General features: G+C 40.9%; 1 pseudogene; it reads left to right on the top strand.

Annotated features, from left to right (window-relative positions):
• The window catches only part of LOC104783567, a 7,687-nt pseudogene extending 1,720 nt beyond the window's left edge, over window positions 1-5,967 (top strand).

The raw sequence follows: 20,533 nt of genomic DNA, 5'->3' as shown, positions 1-20,533 counted from the left end.
TTTTTTTTTTTTTTTTTTTTTTTTTTTTTTTTTTTTTGTATATACAGTGAAGCATTTTTCTCATTGTGTCACAATCCTATAGAGTTATTCTTCTCTTTTCATTGCCTTGGATATTATTTCATTGAGAGCTGATCAAATAGGCCTCCCTGTTTTTTCTGCCTCAGGTCTATGGGCTACCAACTGATCGAATTTACGCTACCTATTTTGAGGGTGATGAGAAAGCTGGCCTTCAACCTGATTACGAGGCTAGAGATATATGGCTGCGATTTCTCCCATCTAAACGTGTCCTGCCTTTTGGTTGCAAAGTCTGTTTGCTTCCTCCTTACTGTTTTTACGAAATTGCTTCCTTTTCTCAATGATCCGATCCATTTGTTCTTGTTTTGACTTTTTTAACCTCTGCAGTTGTCGTTTTCTAAATGCTAGCCTTCCTTGTCATTTCAATTTGCAGGACAACTTCTGGGAAATGGGAGACACAGGTCCATGTGGACCTTGTACTGAGATACATTACGATCGTGTTGGTAACCGTGATGCCGCATCCTTAGTTAACAAGGACGATCCAACTTGTTTAGAATTATGGAATCTTGTCTTTATTCAGGTACAAACTCTCTCTCTCTGTCTCTTTTTTTCATAACATAGATCATGTAACTGCAGCTCTATATTACCTCGTCCGCTACTTGGAGCTTTTCTCTTGGCCTCTTATGTGTATTTCCCAAATAGTTCAACAGAGAAAAAAAAGCTGGCCCACTGAAACCTCTGCCTTCTAAGCATGTCGATACTGGTATGGGTTTCGAGAGATTGACATCTGTTCTTCAGAATAAAATGAGCAACTATGATACAGATGTCTTCTTGCCTATCTTCGATGACATCCAAAAGGTAATTTGAGGGAACCTTTTATGACATTCTGTTTGTATATTACGGCTGTGCAAGTCCCAGAGATCATTCTGGTCTATCTTTTATCCTCTGGTTTATGGGTCTTGGTAATCCTGTGAATTTGATTGATAGTCTCTGGTTCTTTCCTCTGTGATAGAATACAGTTTATTCTGAAATTTTTGTAGTAACATGGTTACGGCTTTATTGTATGCGTTTCCTGGAGATCAATTCCTTACTAACAGTATCAATTTTCATGCCTTTTTCTCTGTATAAGAATTATAATTCTCTAGACTGGTCCTTTCCCTAATTATTCTGAATCTTAACTTGTGGTTTTTAGGCCACGGGAGCTAGGCCATACTCTGGAAAAGTTGGTCAGGACGACGTTGACAGAGTTGACACAGCATATAGAGTTGTCGCTGATCATATTAGGACTTTATCAATTGCTATTGCTGATGGATCTCGTCCTGGTACTACGTTTTTTTCATCTCTCATTTCTAACATTTTTCTTTTTGCCCCTTCAACGTTTGGCATTTTTATTATTTGTTTTGAGTTCAGACCTCTACTCAAACTTAGCTGATCACTCTACATTCTTAGGAGAAAGTGTTTTTGATTCGTTTCTAAGTTGCGCATAATGATTTTCTTAAAATTTTCTTACTATCTTAGTCAATGTGTTCAAACAAAGATTAAAATGCTTTCTTGTTGTTTAGCGAATATTTCCTAGTATAACACCCTCTTGCAGGTAATGAGGGCCGTGAGCATGTTCTGAAGAGTATTCTTCGTCGAGCAGTTCGCTTTGGAAAAGAGATTTTAAAAGCTGAGGAAGGGTTTTTCAACAGGTAAGAATTTAATACATTAAATTGTTGGTATATTGTTCAAGTATTATTGTTTATGGGCTGGAACATGTTTATTTCGGTCCTGTAATTATGTAAATGCAACTTATATGTCCTTACACATCTCAACTTCTTATGTATGACTGTGTCTGTCACTGATCAGTTTTGTGCTTAACTTGTAGACTTGTTGGTTCTGTTATTCGGGTGATGGGTGATGTCTTTATCGAGCTGAAGGAGCATGAAAAGAAGATCACAGAGATAATAGAAGAAGAAGAAACAAGCTTTTGCAAGACCTTGGAAAAGGTGCATTGATGTTTTGGAAACAACTCCTACCTCCAATTTATCTCTTTGTATAACATTTCATATTCCAACATCACTCTGTTTAATGGGTGTTTGGACATGGGTTAACAAACACTCTTTGTTGGACAAGTGAGTGCATGAACAGTTTCAGATAATTGACTTTTCAAATTCTCACTGCAGGGAATTGGAAAGTTTCGTAAAGCTGCTCAAGCAGCTCAGGGGAATATACTGAGTGGAGAGGCATGCTTCTTAAGAATTCTATTCTTTTTCATTTTGAATGTTGCAGTAAACAGAAAACTCATTGCCTTCTCAACATACTCGTTTTGTTGTTACAGATTGCTTTTGACTTGTGGGCTACATATGGTTTCCCAATAGATTTGACTCAGGTATTTTAAATCATTCGTAGTTCTTTGTGACAATTGTATGTGCTCTTTCTTAAACCTCGTTCCTGTGTATCAGTTGATGGCTGACGAGATAGGATTGATGGTTGATATTGACGCTTTCAATAAAGACATGAAAGAGTTCAAGGATAGATCCAAAAGTGCCCAGAAAAATGTATTCCAATTATATGTGCTCTTTTCACATTTTTTCCTTTCTATGACTGTTTGATTAGCCACTGACGATGTCAATAATGTTGCACCAAGCTGGTGTTGAATCGTCATGGATGTTAATGCTACATCAACGTTGCTCAAAATTGGCGTTACCGCAACAGATGATTCTTTTAAATACATTTGGTTTAAGGTTTGTCTTATTTAAACTAAACTGTTATAGTTTTGTTTAGAAGGGAGAAAGAAGATGCTAGGGCGTGAAGTGTTAAATAACCCTTCCTGATTTTTGGTACAGGATCACGAGACCGAAGTAAAAGCTATCTACACTGGCTCTCTCTTACTGGAAAGTTTTGCTAGTGGGGATGATGTGGGGCTTATATTAGCATCTACTAGTTTTTATCCTGAGCAGGGTGGTCACGTAGATACTTGTTATGTTATTCAGTTTGATACATGTTTTTCATTTCCAATCACATAAATGTAAGCATTAAACTGTTGTGCCGATCATGTTAATCTTGAGTGGACTGCATTATTTCATAATTTTATATTTTGGCTTTATGTATTGGTCCGTAAATGCTGAGATGTTGTTATTTTGCCGGATTTGCTTTCTAATTTATGAAGGTTTTGTTGACAGCTAGCTGTGCATATACTAACTATGGTTCTTTAACCAATTTATATGAACTTGGTTTTGATACATTTTCCATGATTTATCTGTATATGGAATCTGTGCACCTTACATTTTACTCTGGCAAATAGATTTTTGATACAGGTCTTATAGAAGGCTCATTTGGTACATTCAAAGTATGCAAAGTGAAAACAGTTAAAGGCTTTGTTCTGCATATTGGTTGTCTCTCTACCAAAACTGGAAAGTTATCGGTGGGGGATAAAGTGACCTGCAAGGTAAACAGTTCGCCTCATACGGTGGTTTGTCTCTTTTTTACTTTTACACGGTATTATCTAAAATATAAAAGTTTAGTGTTTTCCTTATCTCTGATTTCTAATGCGTGCAGGTTAACTATGAGAGACGTAAGCTGATTGCTCCAAATCATACCTGTACACATATGTTGAATTTTGCCTTGAAGGTATGTATGCGTTAGCTAATACAATGTTACCAAAAAGTTACATTAATTTTCGAATGGTTCTTACAACTATGTATTTCTCATGAATCCAGACAGTGTTTGGGGATCACATTGAACAGAAGGGATCAATAGTTCTACCTGAAAAATTTCGATTTGATTTTTCGCATGGTACAGTATATATTAATAAAATTTTGATGTTGATTGTCTATTTCGAGAGTCTAATGGATTGCGTGATTGTCGGTAGGCAAGCCAATTGAGCCTAATGATTTGAGAAAGATCGAATCTATAGTAAATAAGCAGATCAAGGACAAACTCGATGTATTTACCAAGAAAGCAGTGCTTTCTGAAGCCAAGCGAATCAAGGGTCTAAGAGAAGTATTGGGGGAAGTAAGTTAAATAAATTCTCTTGCTAGGCTTTTTTAGTTTGTTTTTACTAATTCTTATAGCATCTTCTCTTGGCTCATCTTTTTCAGGCCTCCTACGATCCTGTCAGAGTGGTGGCAATTGGGAGACCGGTAGATGATCTCTTGGCTGATGCTGAAAACAATGAATGGTTATCAATTTCCTCTGAGTTTTGTGGAGGTGGGTTTGCATTGGTGGTTGTGACCAAGATATCACTTCTCTGGAAATAAATATTGAGTATGGCTATTTTGACAAACTATTCCAGGAACCCATATAACAAACACTGGTGAAGCCAAAGCGTTTGTTATTGTATCGGAGGAGGGAGTGGCCACAGGTACTCGTAGGATAACTGCTCTGACCGGTGAGTGTGCTCTTGATGCGATGAATGTGGCGTCCTTGCTTGAAAAAGAAGTAAATGATGCATTTAAAGTGGACGGGAGTGCATTGGAAGAGAAAATTAAGTCTTTGAAAAGACACTGTGATGAGGCAGTTATCCCAGCTGCTAGAAAGGCAGATATTAAGGCAAAGCTTGCTCTGCTTCAGGTGATGCCTTTTTTTTCACCCCTGCAGTTCATAAATTTGTCTACTCTTCGATCAACAGAATACTAAAATGGTGGTTTTCTTTTTTTTTTCTCCTTGCAGAGTAAAGTGCGAAAAGCTCAAAAGAAAATTGCAGAGCAAAACCTGAAGAAAGCTGTCAACATAGCAACAGAGGTAGCCGCGTCCGCAAAATCAGATGGGAAGACCTTCTGCACTGTCCAGCTTGATGTGGGTTTGGATTTAGTAGCTGTGCGAGAGGCCGCTTTAGTAGTCATGGAAAAAAAGGCACCCCTACTCTCTTAACGTTTCACTTTTCACTTTTAATAGTTATACATGGAAACTAGTAATAGTATGCTAAATAAGGTTTTGGTGAATCTGGCAGCGGATGGCTGTAGTGGTTTGCAGCACAGATGAAACCATGAACAAGGTGGTTGTGTGTGCGGGAGTTCCAGACAAGATGGATCATTTCAAGCAATTGGACGTTATTGAATGGTTGAAAACTGTCATGGTCCCTCTAAACGGGAGATGCGGGCAACGGAAAGGAAAAGATGGTCTTGCATCAGGACAGGTATGACTATTTGTGAACATGTCTTTTGTCTTTCGTTTCCTGTGGGTCTTATTAAGACCCTGGCATCCTTAGCAGCAAACAGTCACATTAAGCCAATTTTTATTTTGTTTTTGCGTGTCAGATTCTTTTACTTTGACATAAAATTATATGTAGATAAAACAGGTGTCATGCCCAAAGTTATATTGTTTGTACTTGCTTTAAAGTTGTCCAGTCTGAACATTATCCTTTAACTGTATTAGAGAGTTTTGCCCATTATCCGGAATTAGATTTAAGACAATCCTATTAGAGGTCGAACTGCCATAGTAATTGTAAAGTCTCTGATTTGGCTAAGGCATCTACGGATTTGTATTAATTTGCAAAGTTTATTGAGTATAGGCCCTGACTACTCGAGTTTCTCAATGTAGTTTTTCTTGGGATCTAGTACAGTTCACGGATGTTGTAGATTTCAGCTTGGTCTCGAATTTGACAATGGCACCCTGACACTAGTTTTGTCTTACAATCTTCAATGTGTTTTGGTTTCAGGGAACGGATGCTTCTCAAGTCGAAGTGGCTTTGGATCTGGCTGCATCCTTTGCATCGTTGAAACTGAAAACTTAACCGACTGGTGAAGACATGATAATTTATTGGTTTTGAGGATTAATCTCTATATCTATACTATTAACTAGGATCTATTAACTAGGGCAATTCTTTTTATTTTCTTTTCTTTTAAAATTGTCAAATTTAGTTAATTTAGTGAAGTTTTAGTTATTATTTTGTAGTTTTGAAGAATAGAGCTATTAGGGTGCTATCTACACATTGTTGTATTTGCAAAACTTTCAAATTCTTTTGTATTGTTTGATTAGACTAACTATATATATTTGCAAAAGCTCAGTTTGGTAGAACTATATATATATATATATATATATATATATATATATATATATATATATGAGATGGTATACATAAACTCAGAATTGTAGATAAAGTCTACAATTCTATAGTGCTATATATATAATTGTTATAGTGCTGATTTTTAATTTAAATAATATATATATATATATTCATTTAAATGTTATTTATTTAGTACTATTTACTGGGTCTATCTTCATTCATTTTTTAAAATTGAGAATTTAATTTCTGATTGTAAATATTATTGTTTTTAATATTAGATATATATATATATATATATATATATATATTGAACTACAATACATTATAGATTTTTGTTTTTTTATTTTTTCCTAACATATTTCTTTTCCATATTTATGTGGCTTTATTTAATTAATTTTAAACAATTAAATTTCTTGTTTTTGTAATACACTAAATATAATATTTGGAATGCTATTTTTTAATTTTTTACGAATACAAAATATAATGCGTCAATTTTCTATATATTTGTCACTATAGTTTAGATCAAATGAAATTTAGTGTATTACAAAAACACATTTTAAGAAAACAATGATTGTTGAGTTTAAATATATTTTTTTTTTGACTAAAGAAATATTATTTAATTTTAAATAAATAACAATTCAAAATTTTAAATATTTAGAGTGATTATTTTTTGAAGTTTACAAAACATCAATTTTTGTAGGATAAAAAAAAATATTTCAAAACATCAATGTTTGTTAGACTGAGGAAATATATGGAAGATGTATTATAGTAAAGATTAGTCAAGGTAAATATATAATGTTACCGTAAAAAAAGAATTAATAATACAGATAATATTTTAATCGAGTATGTGGAATGTTTGATGTTGTTTCAATTCCGATTCATTCCCAACGAATCGCTCTACAATTTTGATAAATTAAGAATCGATGTATGAAAAAGCTTTCTGTGTGTTATTAGATCTGTTGAGATCGAGCATATATACTGTTGTACAAAACTTAGTGCACAAGTTCTAAGTCTAATTGAATGGAAACTATACAATATACACAAATCTGAAATATACCATAAACTAGAATTACCGCCTCCCACGCTGGAGCATGGAGATTTAAAATGCCTAGCTTGGACTGAAATGAACTGAATTCCCGTTCTTCCAAAAACTTGGTAAAAATATCTGCGAGTTAGACTTTTGTAGAGATGTAATCAGTTGTGATGACGTGATCTTTTTCTGAATAAAATGACAATTTTTTTCGATGTGTTTAGTTCTCTCATGGAAAACAGGATTTGCACTGATATGCAAAGCAGTTGATACTAAGATTTTTGTGTCTCTATCCTAGCAGGTTCAATTAACCTTATGCAGTTGTAATACTTAAGGTGTCAATCCAGTTGGAAAACTTTACTAACAATTAAGATGCAATCAAGAAATCACAAGTCAAGCCGATTCAAAGAGAGTGTTTGTCTAACAGTCCTAGAACGATGGCAATGCAAAACGAAAATGAGTCACAGAACTAGAAACGAGAATGCATGACAAGAAGCGAAAATGAATAAAAACATAAACGAGTCTAAGCATGAACTAAAAAGGCAGGAAACAAAATAGTCTCAGGAATGTAATAAAAATCAGAAAGAAAGAGGTCCTAAGGATGGGAGTAATTGATGCCGATGGAGTATCCTAGTCCATAGAGTATTTAACATGCCACAAGCAAATCATCCCTAAACAATGAACATCACTTCTTAACTAATCCAATCTCTTGACAGAAGCTACTCAAACTCAACCACTTCCAAACCTAGCTCTCGCTAGAGAAACATGATCAAGCATGGCATGAAAAACAAGTTCATTCACGTCAACAAACATCCTAGACAACTAATCTCTTAGGATAGGAACGTAAGTTTCTGGCACTAGTTGGTCAGCCATTTCATCGAACACCTTTTGGGTGCGGAAATGTCTAAAACCTAGTTCCAATTGATCAGAGAGAAACAAGTATTTCTAACTCTAGTCCATAAGGGAATCATACAAATCAAAGCTTAAACACTCTACATCCTAAGATCCTCCACCTAATCTATCCCATCCTCAAGAACTACCACACTACTCAGATCCAAAAATCATCATCAAGGATGCAAACATAGAAAACATTGAAACAAGCATTATTAGGTAGATAAAAATAAGATGAACAACTTTGTAGAAGGAATCCAATGCAAAAACTGAATAATCTCAAAGATATCGGAATACAAAGTCTCAGAACGTATTTGGTGGCTAGGTTAACCTTAAGGAAAAGAAAACAATACGATCTAAAAGATAAGATGTCTCAGCAAAGACTTAACAAAATATATATATAGTGGTCCAACATGGAAGGCACTAAAACTTAAAACGACAAGGTCAAGCGTCGGTTCGGTGATCTCTTGAAGCGTGTGAAACCAAACGTCTTTCTTCCTCACATGTGTGATCGAGTCCGTGCGCGTCGAATGTAATCCTGGCTCAACCTGGGTGGCTTGAGTGAAGTGGGGCATGACTAGAACGGAGGCGACTCGATCGAGTGTGAGTGAGGATGGCTCGATCGACGGTGAGTGAGACTGGCTCGATCAAACAGCTCGGAGGAGGTGCTCGGAGGTTGACTCGATCGACGGTTCGAGTAACGTGTTCCCGACGTCTCCTAGATACTTGAAATAATCCGAAATGCACAATGCATGCTAGGATGATGCAAGAACTACCTAGACATGCAAAATGTATAGAAAAGACTAGAAAATGATGTAAAACAATTAGTTATCCTAGCTAAATGCATGATAAATATATGCTAAAGAGAGACAAAATATAGACTTATCAACTCCCCCAAACTTATTCTTTGCTTGCCCTCAAGCAAACGATCAAGAACAAAATATGGAGAAGAGGTGTGAAGATGGGGTCTCAGAACCTAAAACATGCTGAATAGAGTAGTTAGAATCAAGGTCCTTGTTTTCATTTCTATGATGTATGGTGAAAGAACTTTATTTCTTTAATCTACGCATGCAATCCTATCAATCATTCCCCATAACATTCATTAACAGAGAACCATGAGTCAAGCTAAGCAATGTCATTGAACTCATTTGGCTAGGGTAAAAGGTCAGAGACATAGATGGTCTCCTTCTCAAGTGGTTTTATCAATACAGAACAAAGTTCTCTCACGAAAAGGAGTTGAGCTTAAGAGAAGGCTAAAGGTTGAAACCAACTGATACATACAAGAGCAACGCCCTGTCTACCCAAAGAACATTCCAAACCGAAGTTGGTCCTATCTCTACCCTTCATCAGAAACTTCATCTCAAACTCATTCTTTCATTCTTTAGACTTGGTCTTAGGAGGAGTTCACTTCTTATCATTCTAGCGGATTGGGAAATCTTTATTATCAGTAAGGTTCTTTTTTCTTTTCTTCTAAGGACTCTAGACATCTTAAACATTTTACTTTCTTTTCTTTGTCTAATCTTTTCATATTATGCCCAGAACCAGTAACTCATTATTTTGCCCAACCCAAATCTTTTACTAGACTTGTAAACTTTGAAAACACATCCCCCTCCTAAAGAATTTCTACCCTTTACTTTCTTTTTTACTCTTCACTTTTCTGCACAAATCCATACCCAATGCCCAAAATCGAGTTCTCACCTAGTCCTACTAGTCTGGATAACGCGAACTAGAACTACATAGGATCATACTCTTGTCGGTTAGAACCTAACACTTTCTAACAAGCTCAACTCGGAAAAAGGCCTGACACTCAAGAATACAATTGACTTGAAAGAAGGGTTGGTTAAGGGTGCGGGGAACTGTTCCAAAGATGGGAATCAACTACTTGGATTAACAAGGGTGGTAAAAAGGAGAAAGATAATCAAAGTATGTATGTGGTATCCATGAGTTCAATTTCTATGCATAACAGGATAATTGCAAGTCAGGATTAGGTTCAGGTAGATAGGAAATGATATCAATTCAAAACATTCTTCAATCTTACAATTTCAAGTTCAATCAACAAGCATCAAAGAACTAATAACAAGGGCCTTGATCCTATCCTATTGAATCTAACATGATAAGAAGGTTACAATCATCATCAGCCCTATGCTAAATGCAATAACCCTATATGAATAAACCTAGACTCAATCCTAATATGCAAGTGTAAACTACATGAACACTCTGTTTTTTTGGAAATTTTCGAGTTTTTTTTTCAAATTTTTTTAGTTTTTCTATGCAAATAGATGCATGCAAACTCAAACATGATATGATGAAAAAAATTGAAATAAGAATCACATAACACAACATCAGATACATCATCTCAAACCCTCCCCCAAACTTAAATTACACAGTCTCCTGTGTAAGAAAAATTTGCAGGAGGATTTAAGAATCACAACAGAAACAATGCATGAATGAAATGGTATGTACAAAGGGAAGGTCGGAGTACCTCAGTAGTAGAAGAAGGAGTCTGTGCTTGCCCACGGAGGGGCGTGAAACTGACTCTGTCCTTCGCCTTGTTTGGGATCCACGGGTGTGACCTCAGCTGGTTGGTCGACTTGCTGCTCAACCGCTTGCGTGTTCTGATACATGTTTGGCTGCTCGTCACACTCCATGTCATCGACTCTGGACTCACCATGGTCCGATTCTAGCACAACTACCTTGGTAGGTGGATAATCGCCTTGATGTTTGACCTGCTGCTCAACCTCTTGCTTACCTTGAGCTGCAGAACGACGCGTTGAACGACGACTGGAGGAGGCTCTGGAACCTCGCAAACTGCGTCTCTGTCTCTCCCTAGACTCGTGTGAAGAGTGGCGTGAAGGAGCGGGTGAGGGTTGACGCTCCCGAGGCACATATGAAGATTGACGTGCTGGAGATGGAATCGGGGAAGGTGTTCGCTCTAGGGTTGCGGAAGGACGTCCTGGCATTGGTCTGGTGTCCTCGGGGATAGACCTAGGGATGGTGGTTGTAGAAGTCGAGCAGCTAAACTTTTGCATGAAGTTCTTGATAGTCTTGGTGAAGCTGCTGAGCGCCTTGTCTCTGGCCTTCCCCCATCGCTGAAGCTGGTTGAGGCGTTGATGAGCTGCTTTGACCCCCTTCGCCATTCTTGGGTCTGAGTACTCCTCGAAGTAGAACTTCTTTGGGCGGTACTCCTCGGTGTCTTCCTCCATTGGCTCGACTTCTGCTTCCGCAACGCCTATATGTTCCTCCTCAGCGTCAGACGGCATGGTGCACAAACTTGTAGAGCAACCGTCCATGCTTCAAACCCCAATCCAAAGTGCGTAGCTGTCGTAAGTTACTGATGTATATCCAACGTGGTGGGTGCGACTCAGAGTGTAGGGGAACGCCATCAGCCTCAAGAAACCAAGTCACTACGCGTACCATGCACATCACTCCGAGAGTGTGGTTGCTGCTGAGCCTCGAGACACAATTCTTGTATAACATCATGTAGTTGATAAGGTAGAGCGAGGCGGAAGTGTTGGATATGTCACCTTGCAGCGCGGTGCAATCCATGGCAGTGAATGAGAGTCCCTTAAGCGCCAGATCAATCATCTCAAGCTCGCCGTTCGTCATGTATCCCTTAATCTCTTTGGCGTAAAATGCATTGGAAACCGCCTTCTGGAAGTAATGCAACACTGGGCTTCGCAGGTTCAACGCTTTTGTCTTCGATGAAGTGAATGTGGGCGCGCTCCCAATTGTTGCCCAGAGTGCAGATATCTCATTTCGATCAAACTGCAGCGTAGTCCCCGTTCCGCTGGGAAATCCAAACATCTCTTCGACGGTTCTGAAGGTGAGAGTGTAGAATTGGCCGTGAACGCGAAATGTAATGTAGCGCAGACCTCCATCAGATATCATTTCTGGCTCATCCGCATATAGGTGCATCTCCAGAGTACAGAGGAACTGAATTGTCTCCTCCCTATATCCATTCTTGGGTGTGTTCAAGATTCTCTCCAGATGGCACCGCCTAAACAGATACTGAACATCCTCCGCAATCACGAGTTTCTACCCTTTACTTTCTTTTTTACTCTTCACTTTTCTGCACAAATCCATACCCAATGCCCAAAATCGAGTTCTCACCTAGTCATACTAGTCTGGATAACGTGAACTAGAACTACACATGATCCTACTCTTCTCGGTTAGAACCTAACACTTTCTAACAAGCTCAACTCAGAAAAAGGCCTGACACTCAAGAATACAATTGACTTGAAAGAAGATTTGGTTAAAGGTGCGGGGAACTGTTCCAAAGATGGGAATCAGCTACTTGGATTAACAAGGGTGGTAAAAAGGAGAAAGATAAGCCAAGTATGTATGTGGTACCCATGAGTTCAATTTCAATGCATAACAGGATAATTGCAAGTTAGGATTAGGTTAAGGTAGATAGGGAATGATATCAATTCAAAACATGCTTCAATCTTACGATTTCAAGTTCAATCAACAAGCATCAAAGAACTAATAACAAGGGCCTTGATCCTATCCTATTGAATCTAACATGCTAACAAGGTTACAATCATCATCAACCCCTATGCTAAATGAAACAACCCTATATGAATAAACCTAGACTCAATCCTAATATGCAAGTGCAAACTACATGAACACTCTGTTTTTTTGGAAATTTTCGTGTTTTTTTTTCAAATTCTTTTGGTTTTTCTATGCAAATAGATGGATGCAAACTCAAACATGATATGATGAAAAAAATTGAAATAAGAATCACATAACACAACATCATATACATCATCTCAAACCCTCCCCCAAACTTAAATTACACAGTCTCCTGTGTAAGAAAAATTTGCAGGAGGATTTAAGAATCACAACAGAAACAATGCAGGAATGAAATGGTATGTACAAAGGAAATGTCGGAGTACCTCAGTAGTAGAAGAAGGAGTCTGTGCTCGCCCAAAGAGGGGCGTGAAACTGACTCTGTCCTTTGCCTTGTTTGGGATCCGCGGGTGTGACCTCAGCTGGTTGGTCGACTTGCTGCTCAACCGCTTGCATGTTCTGATACATGTTCGGCTGCTCGTCACACTCCATGTCATCGACTCTGGACTCACCATGGTCCGATTCTAGCACAACTACCTTGGTAGGCGGATAATCGCCTTGATGTTCGACCTGCTGCTCAACCTCTTGCTTACCTTGAGCTGCAGAACGACGACTGGAGGAGGCTCTGGAACCTCGCGAACCGCGTCTCCGTCTCTCCCTAGACTCGTGTGAAGAGTGGCATGAAGGTGAGGGTGAGGGTTGTCTCTCCCGAGGCACATATGAAGATTGATGTGCTGGAGAGGGAATCGGGGAAGGTGTTCGCTCTAGGGTTGCGGAAGGACGTCCTGGCATTGGTCTGGTGTCCTCGGGGATAGACCTAGGGATGGCGGTTGTGGAAGTCTAGCAGCTAAACTTACGCATGAAGTTCTTGATAGTCTTGGTGAAGCTACTGAGCGCCTTGTCTCTAGCCTTCCCCCATCGCTGAAGCTGGTTAAGGCGTTGAAGAGCTGCTCTGACCCCCTTCGCCATTCTTGGGTCTGAGTACTCCTCGAAGTAGAACTTCTCTGGGCGGTACTCCTCGGTGCCTTCCTCCATTGGCTCGACTTCTGCTTTCGCAATGCCTATATGTTCCTCCTCAGCGTCAGAATTGTATAGGGTGTCCACGGGAGGGATGCACTCGATTTGCTCACCCCCTAAGATTGTAGTCAACTCGACGCAAGGGAGGAGTAATCTCGAGGGACAGACGACAGGGTGCACAAACTTGTAGAGCAACCGTCCATGCCTCAAACCCCAATCCAAAGTGCGTAGCTGTCGCAAGTTACTGATGTACATCCAACGTGGTGGGTGCGACTCAGAGTGTAGGGAAACGCCAACAGCCTCAAGAAACCTAGTCATTAAGCCTCCCATGCACATCACTCCGGGAGTGTGGTTGCTGCTGAGCCTCGAGACCCAATTCTTGTATGACATCATGTAGTTGATAAGTTAGAGCGAGACGGAAGTGTTGGATATGTCACCTTGCAGCGCGGTGCAATCCATGACAGTGAATGAGAGTCCCTTAAGCGCCAGATCAATCATCTCAAGCTCTCTGTTCGTCATGTATCCCTTAATCTCTTTGGCGTAAAATGCATTGGAAACCGCCTTCTGGAAGTAACGCAACACTAGGCTTTGCAGGTTCAGCGCTTTGTCTTCGATGAAGTGAATGTGGGCGCACTCCCAATCGTTGCCCAGAGTGCAGATATCTCATTTCGATCAAACTGCAGCGTAGTCCCCGTTCCGCTGAGAAATCCAAACATCTCTTCGTCGGTTCTGAAGGTGAGAGTGTAGAATTGGTCGTGAACGCGAAATGTAATGTAGCCCAGACCTCCATCAGATATCATTCCCGGCTCATCCGCATATAGGTGCATCTCTAGAGTACAGAGGAACTGAATTGTCTCCTCCCTATATCCATTCTTGGGTGTGTTCATGATTCTCTCCAGATGGCACCACCTAAACAGATACTGAACATCCTCCGCAATCACGAGTTTCTACCCGAGTTGCTGCATCATCTCAACATGGGGATATCTTGTTCCAGCGAACTCCAACTGCTGGAACAGCTCGTAGTATTCCTTGGGAGTTAGTTTCGTCTCAGCGCTCTTCCGTCTGACCGATTTTCTGGGAGCTTGTTCTGAGCGCAACACAGGTTCCTCTTGTTCGAAATCACTCCCTTCCTCCTTGGAGTTTGAAGCTCGTGCTGGTCTCTTCCTGCGGCTCTTGCTCTTGGAGAGCGGTTTGTCTGGTCTGCTTGACCCCGCTGCCTATGCTGAACCCCCAACAACTTCGTCAACCATGTTCTTCATTTTCAGAAAACGCTTTGCCATGGATTCAGGTGATGAGCGTTCTCCACCAACACAACCATACGCTTCTCTCATCTCATGTATAAGCTCAGTACTTTTTCTGTTTCTCTGAGACATGGTGAACTCAAAACTTAACTTCAATATGTTAGTGAGCAACTTATAAAAACAAGTAACAAACTTGGTACTTAGTACGCTAAGAGATGAGTGTATCAAACCGCAAAGACGAGTATGGGGCACGCTGGTGTACGTACGACTTGAGAGAGGCGGTCGAGCGGTGTCGTGATGATCTTCTCCGCCGGTAGCGCATGTGAGTGGCTCGATCGGATTTTTGAAAGTGGCTCGAGGGAGGTAGCAACACAGCAGTGGTTCGATCGGATTTGAGTGGCTCGATGGTGACAGTGGCTCGATCGGATTTGTGCGGAAATGGCTCGATCGAGAGTAGATTGCAGGATGGCTCGATTGACAGGTTCACGGGAATGACTCGATGGACGGGAGTGCTTCGTTGGCGCGAGTGGAGGTGAGTCTCGGTTTCGGTTTTAACTAAGGCTCAAACGGAACAGGTGAGTGCGTAGACGTACGTGGCTTGACCGGGGTGCTTGAAGACGGCTCGAACGGGGGTGGAGGAGATGACGGTGAGAATCATGGGTGAGTGGCAGTTACTGTGCTAGGGTTTAATCGGAATTGCTTCTATGGCTTGAACGGAACAGCACCAGGAGTTCGGCAGGAGGCAGAAACGGCTCGATCGGGAGTGGCTCGAGACTCCAGTGCACAGCTCGATCGGTGATTTCTGATGGTTGCCTCGAGCGAGAAACAGAAGTGGCTCGATGGAGTGGTGAGACCGTGGGTCGAGAGTCAGTGAATCGCAGGACAGCTCGATCAGGAGTGTGGCTCGATGGAGGCAGCAGTGCGGCGGTTCGAGCGGTGGAGTTGTGCTTTGCGGGCTCGAACGGTGACTGGCTCAAGAGGGCTCGAGCGGGACGACAATGACGGTGACAGGAATGGCTTGAACAGTGGACAAATAGCAGCTGGTCTCGGACTGAGCAAAGGAGAGAGAGTGGAGTTGAGTGTCTTGGTTGGTGGGTGTAGAGGATGAAGGGAGGAGGTAGGTGTAATTATAGGGGGAGTGTGCTTGAGTAAGGAGAGGAAAAAAAGAGGGGTAGTGGAGTGATGACGGTGGAGTGATGTGGGAGGATGAGACACAAAGTGATGTGTTTGTTGGGAGGGAACAAGAAAGGAAGAGGTTTAGGTGATGTGTGAGAGAGTTCACGTGGGGGGAGGTGAAAAGGAGGTGAAAAGGAGTGGGTGAGGATTAAATGGAGAGGAAATGAGTTGATTTCGTGGATAGGGAGAAAGAAAAAGGGAGTGGGGTTGCAAACACTGAAGATTCCCTCTCTAGATTTTTTTTTTCTGTTCCCACATAAAACCAGTACACTCTGACTTTTCTTTCCCATTATTTCCTTTGTATCCTCTACCTCTTATGTAGAATTCACCATACTCGGTTTTTAACTGCTACCCCTTATATATATATATATATATATATATATATATATATATTTTCGTTGCTCTCCCTTCTGTAGATTCCTGAACACAAGAAAACCAAAAACAAAAATTAAAAACACAAGGGTCCTAAAAAAAATATTTATAGTGATACCTTTGGGACTTCCTCCCAAGTGAGCTTGTTTAAAGTCTCTAGCTTGATTTTTTCAGCTTTTTATGCTTTTTGGGGTTCATAAAGGGGCACAGAAAACCCCTCTGGTCGGACTTGATCAACTAAATATTTCTTGACTCTCTGACCATTTACAGTGAATTCACTACCATCCTTGTTCAGAAGAGTGATGGCTCCGAATGGTAGAACTGTCTTGACGTCAAAAGGTCCGGACCACCTAGACTTAAGCTTTCCAGGAAATAACTTAAGTTTGGAGTTGAAGAGCAAAACCTGATCTCCCGCCTTGAGTTCCTTGACAACAATTTTCTTATCATGAAAGTTTTTTGTTCTTTCCTTGTAAATCTTTGAGCTCTCATGAAAGGCGCTTTGGGCTATCAAGTCTGATTTCGTCCAACTCATGTAGATCAAGAGTCCTCTTAGCCTGAGCTGTATCAATATCCAAGTTCAGCAACTTGATAGCCCAAAGCGCCTTGTACTCAACCTCCACAGGGAGATGACATGCTTTACCATATACCAACTGAAATGGTGTTCTGCCTATTGGCGTCTTGAACGCTGTCCTGTACGTCCAGAGAGTCTCGTCCAACTTGACAGACCAATCTTTCTTCGAAACCCCAACAATCCTTGACAAGATACTTTTGATCTGCTTATTCGAGACTTCAACCTGTCCGCTGGTCTGAGGGTGATTAGCAGTAAACACCTTGTGCTTGACCCCATATTTTCTCAGCATACTCTCAAACACCTTGTTGACGAAGTGTGTTCCACCATCACTGATCACCGCTCGGGGTATCCCATACCTTGGAAAAATTATACTTTTGAACAACTTCAAAACAACCTTGTGATCATTGGTAGGACTGGCAATGACTTCGACCCACTTAGATACATAATCAACTGCCACTAGAATATAGACATTACCATTTGATGGACGGTTGAAAGGTCCCATGAAGTCTATACCCCAAACATCAAATATCTCCACTTCCAGGATCGGATTCTGGGGCATCTCGTTCCTCCTTGTGATGTTGCCCATCCTCTGATAAGCGTCACACTTGGTGATGAAGCTGTGAGCATCCTTGAACAAGGTTGGCCACCAGAGATCTGCTTGAAGAACCTTATGGGCTGTCTTGAATGTGGCGAAGTGACCTCCATAGGTGGAGCCGTGACAGTGCTCAAGCACTCCCTGCACTTCCCTTTCTGCTATGCATCTCCTGAACAGACCGTCAAAACCTCTTTTGTACAAATAGGGTTCATCCCAGAAGTAGTGGTTGACCTCCCTGAAAAACCTTTTCTTCCTGTAGGGATCCATGTAATTCACGACATATGCATACCATGGTGCAGTCTCAGAAGTGATCGCCATGCATCTGATTCTGAGATTGTCAAGCTCTGTGTCATGCATCTGCTCACAAACCTGGGCGACCAGAAGTTGTTCCTCATGCATTGAATCATCTATGGGTACAACATCTTCAATCCTCATTCTTGACAGATGGTCCGCAACTCCATTTTCTATGTCTTTCTTGTCAACAATTTTCATGTCAAACTCCTGAAGAAGCAGAATCCATCTTAACAATCTTGGTTTGGTATCCTTCTTCGAGTAGATGTGTCTCAGAGCAACATGATCGATATACACTATGACCTTCGAACCCACAAGATAACTCCTGAATATTTCAAATGCAAAGACAACTGCTAGGAGTTCCTTCTCTGTGGTAGCGTACCTCCCTTGAGTCTCGTCTAAGGTGCTAATTGCGTAGTAGATGACATGAAGCTTCTTGTCAATACGCTGTCCCAGAACGGCTCCAACTGCGAAGTCTGAAGCATCACACATAATCTCAAACGGATGATCCCAATTTGGAGCTTGCACTATGGGTGCTGAAACCAAGGCCTCCTTGATCTTGCTGAAAGCTTCTAGACATGATGCATCGAATTCGAACTCAACCTCCTTGCACAACAACCTTGTTAATGGTCTTGCAATTTTTGAGAAGTCCTTGATGAATCTTCTGTAAAACCCAGCATGCCCCAAAAAACTTCTGATGTCCTTCACTGTCTTAGGCGGTTGAAGCTGAACCATGACCTCAATCTTAGCCTTGTCAACCTCACTTCCTTTCTTAGAAATCTTGTGTCGTAGAACGATCCCTTCTTCAACCATGAAGTGGCACTTCTCCCAGTTCAGCACCAGGTTCGTCTCCTCACATCGCGTCAATACCCTGCACAGATTCAACAAACAGGAGGAGAAAGTGGAACCGTATACAGAGAAATTGTCCATAAACACTTCCACTGACTCCTCAATCAGATCCGAAAAATTGACGTCATGCACCTTTGAAAGGTAGCAGGAGCGTTGCACAAATCAAATGGCATGCGTCTGTAGGCAAAAGTGCCATAAGGACAAGTGAAGGTTGTCTTTTCCTGATCATTTAGGTAGATAGGGATTTGGAAGAATCCACTATACCCATCAAGGAAACAATATTAGGGGTGACTAGCTAATCTTGCCAACATTTGATCAATGAAGGGCAGAGGAAAATGATCCTTCCTAGAAACGGCATTCAACTTCCTATAACCAATGCACATCCTATGTCCTGTGATGGTTCTAGTTGGGATTAACTCATTTTTTTCATCTTTGATCACAGTTATGCCTCCCTTCTTAGGTACACAGTGCACTGGAGATACCCAAGTACTATCAGAGATAGGATAGATAACTCCAGCATCAAGCAGTTTTAAGATTTCTTTCTTTACTACTTCCTTCAGGTTAGGATTCAATCTCCTTTGGGGTTCAATGCTAGCATAAGACTCATTTTCAAGATTGAACCTATGTGTACAAACACTAGGCGAGATTCCCTTGATATCATCTAAAGAATAACCTATGGCTCTTCTATACTTCTTAAGCTCAGTTACAAACCAATTCAATTCATCATCACTCAACCTAGTATTCACTATGACATGATAAGTAGAATTGGTTCCCAGAAAAACGTACCTGAGTCCGGAAGGGAAAGTTTTGAGTTCTACCTTTGGAGCCTTCAGTTCCGACCAGTCGTCAGCATGAGAGTCAGGAGTGGTCACGGTCGAGTGGAGGGTGTGTGGCTCGATCGGTGGCTCGATCGAGTGGGACGTTGGTGTCCCAAGTCGGGTACTAACGTCCATCGAGCGGGAGATCTCATGTTTTGAAGTTTCTGCCTCAACTGCTCATACATCTTCTGCGTCAGATAGCTGTTCGAACTCCTCTTGTCCATCTGTTTCTCTGTGGGTGTCTAGCAGATTCTTGTAACAAGTGGTCTCCTCATGCAGGAACCCTTCTTCACTATCCTTGGTTAGAGCAGTTTTGAGATGATCCTCCTAAGCTAGTTCCTCCAACAACTCATCAGCCAACTTATCCATCTCTTCAATGTAGAAGACTTGTCCTCTTATTGTTGGCTTCTTTAAAGTATATTTGATGTCAAACTTCATAATGAAGTCGTCGCCAATATTAAGATCAATCTTGCCATTTCTGACATCAATGATGGCTCCAACAGTCGCCAGGAACGGGCTTCCTAAGATCAGAGGATATTTTGGTTCTTCATCCATCTCCAGAACCACAAAGTCGGTTGGCACTTCCACGTCTATGATCCTGACAGGTAAGTCCTCTAAAATACCATGTGGGAGTCTCACTGATCTATCTGCAAGGATGAGGGAGATGTCACAACCCTTAAACCTTGTGAAACCCAACCTCTTAGCCATAGAGAATGGCATCAGATTAACTGAAGCGCCAAAATCACATAAGCACCTATCAAAAGACATAGGTCCAATGGAGCAGGGTAGATTGAATGATCCAGGATCTTTCAGATTCTTGGGTACAACCTTCCTCTGGATGATTCCACTGCACTCAAGACTTAGTACCACCATGCCTTGAACTTCTTTTGATCTCTCCATCACTAAGTCCTTGAGGAATTTCTAGTAGTGAGGAACAAGTGCGAATGCATCCAACAATGGCATCATCAACTCAATCTCCTTGATTTGTTTTTCAAACAAGGCTTTGTACTTCTCAGTAAGCTGCTTCTTAAACCTCACTGGGAATGGTAGAGGAGGCTTATACGGTGGAGGGATGAATCTCGCAGGTTTGTCATCAGGAACAACAGGTT

Source organism: Camelina sativa, chromosome 4, assembly GCF_000633955.1.
Source record: "Camelina sativa cultivar DH55 chromosome 4, Cs, whole genome shotgun sequence".
Taxonomy (NCBI): Eukaryota; Viridiplantae; Streptophyta; class Magnoliopsida; order Brassicales; family Brassicaceae; genus Camelina; species Camelina sativa.
This window is presented reverse-complemented; position numbering and strand designations above follow the sequence as displayed.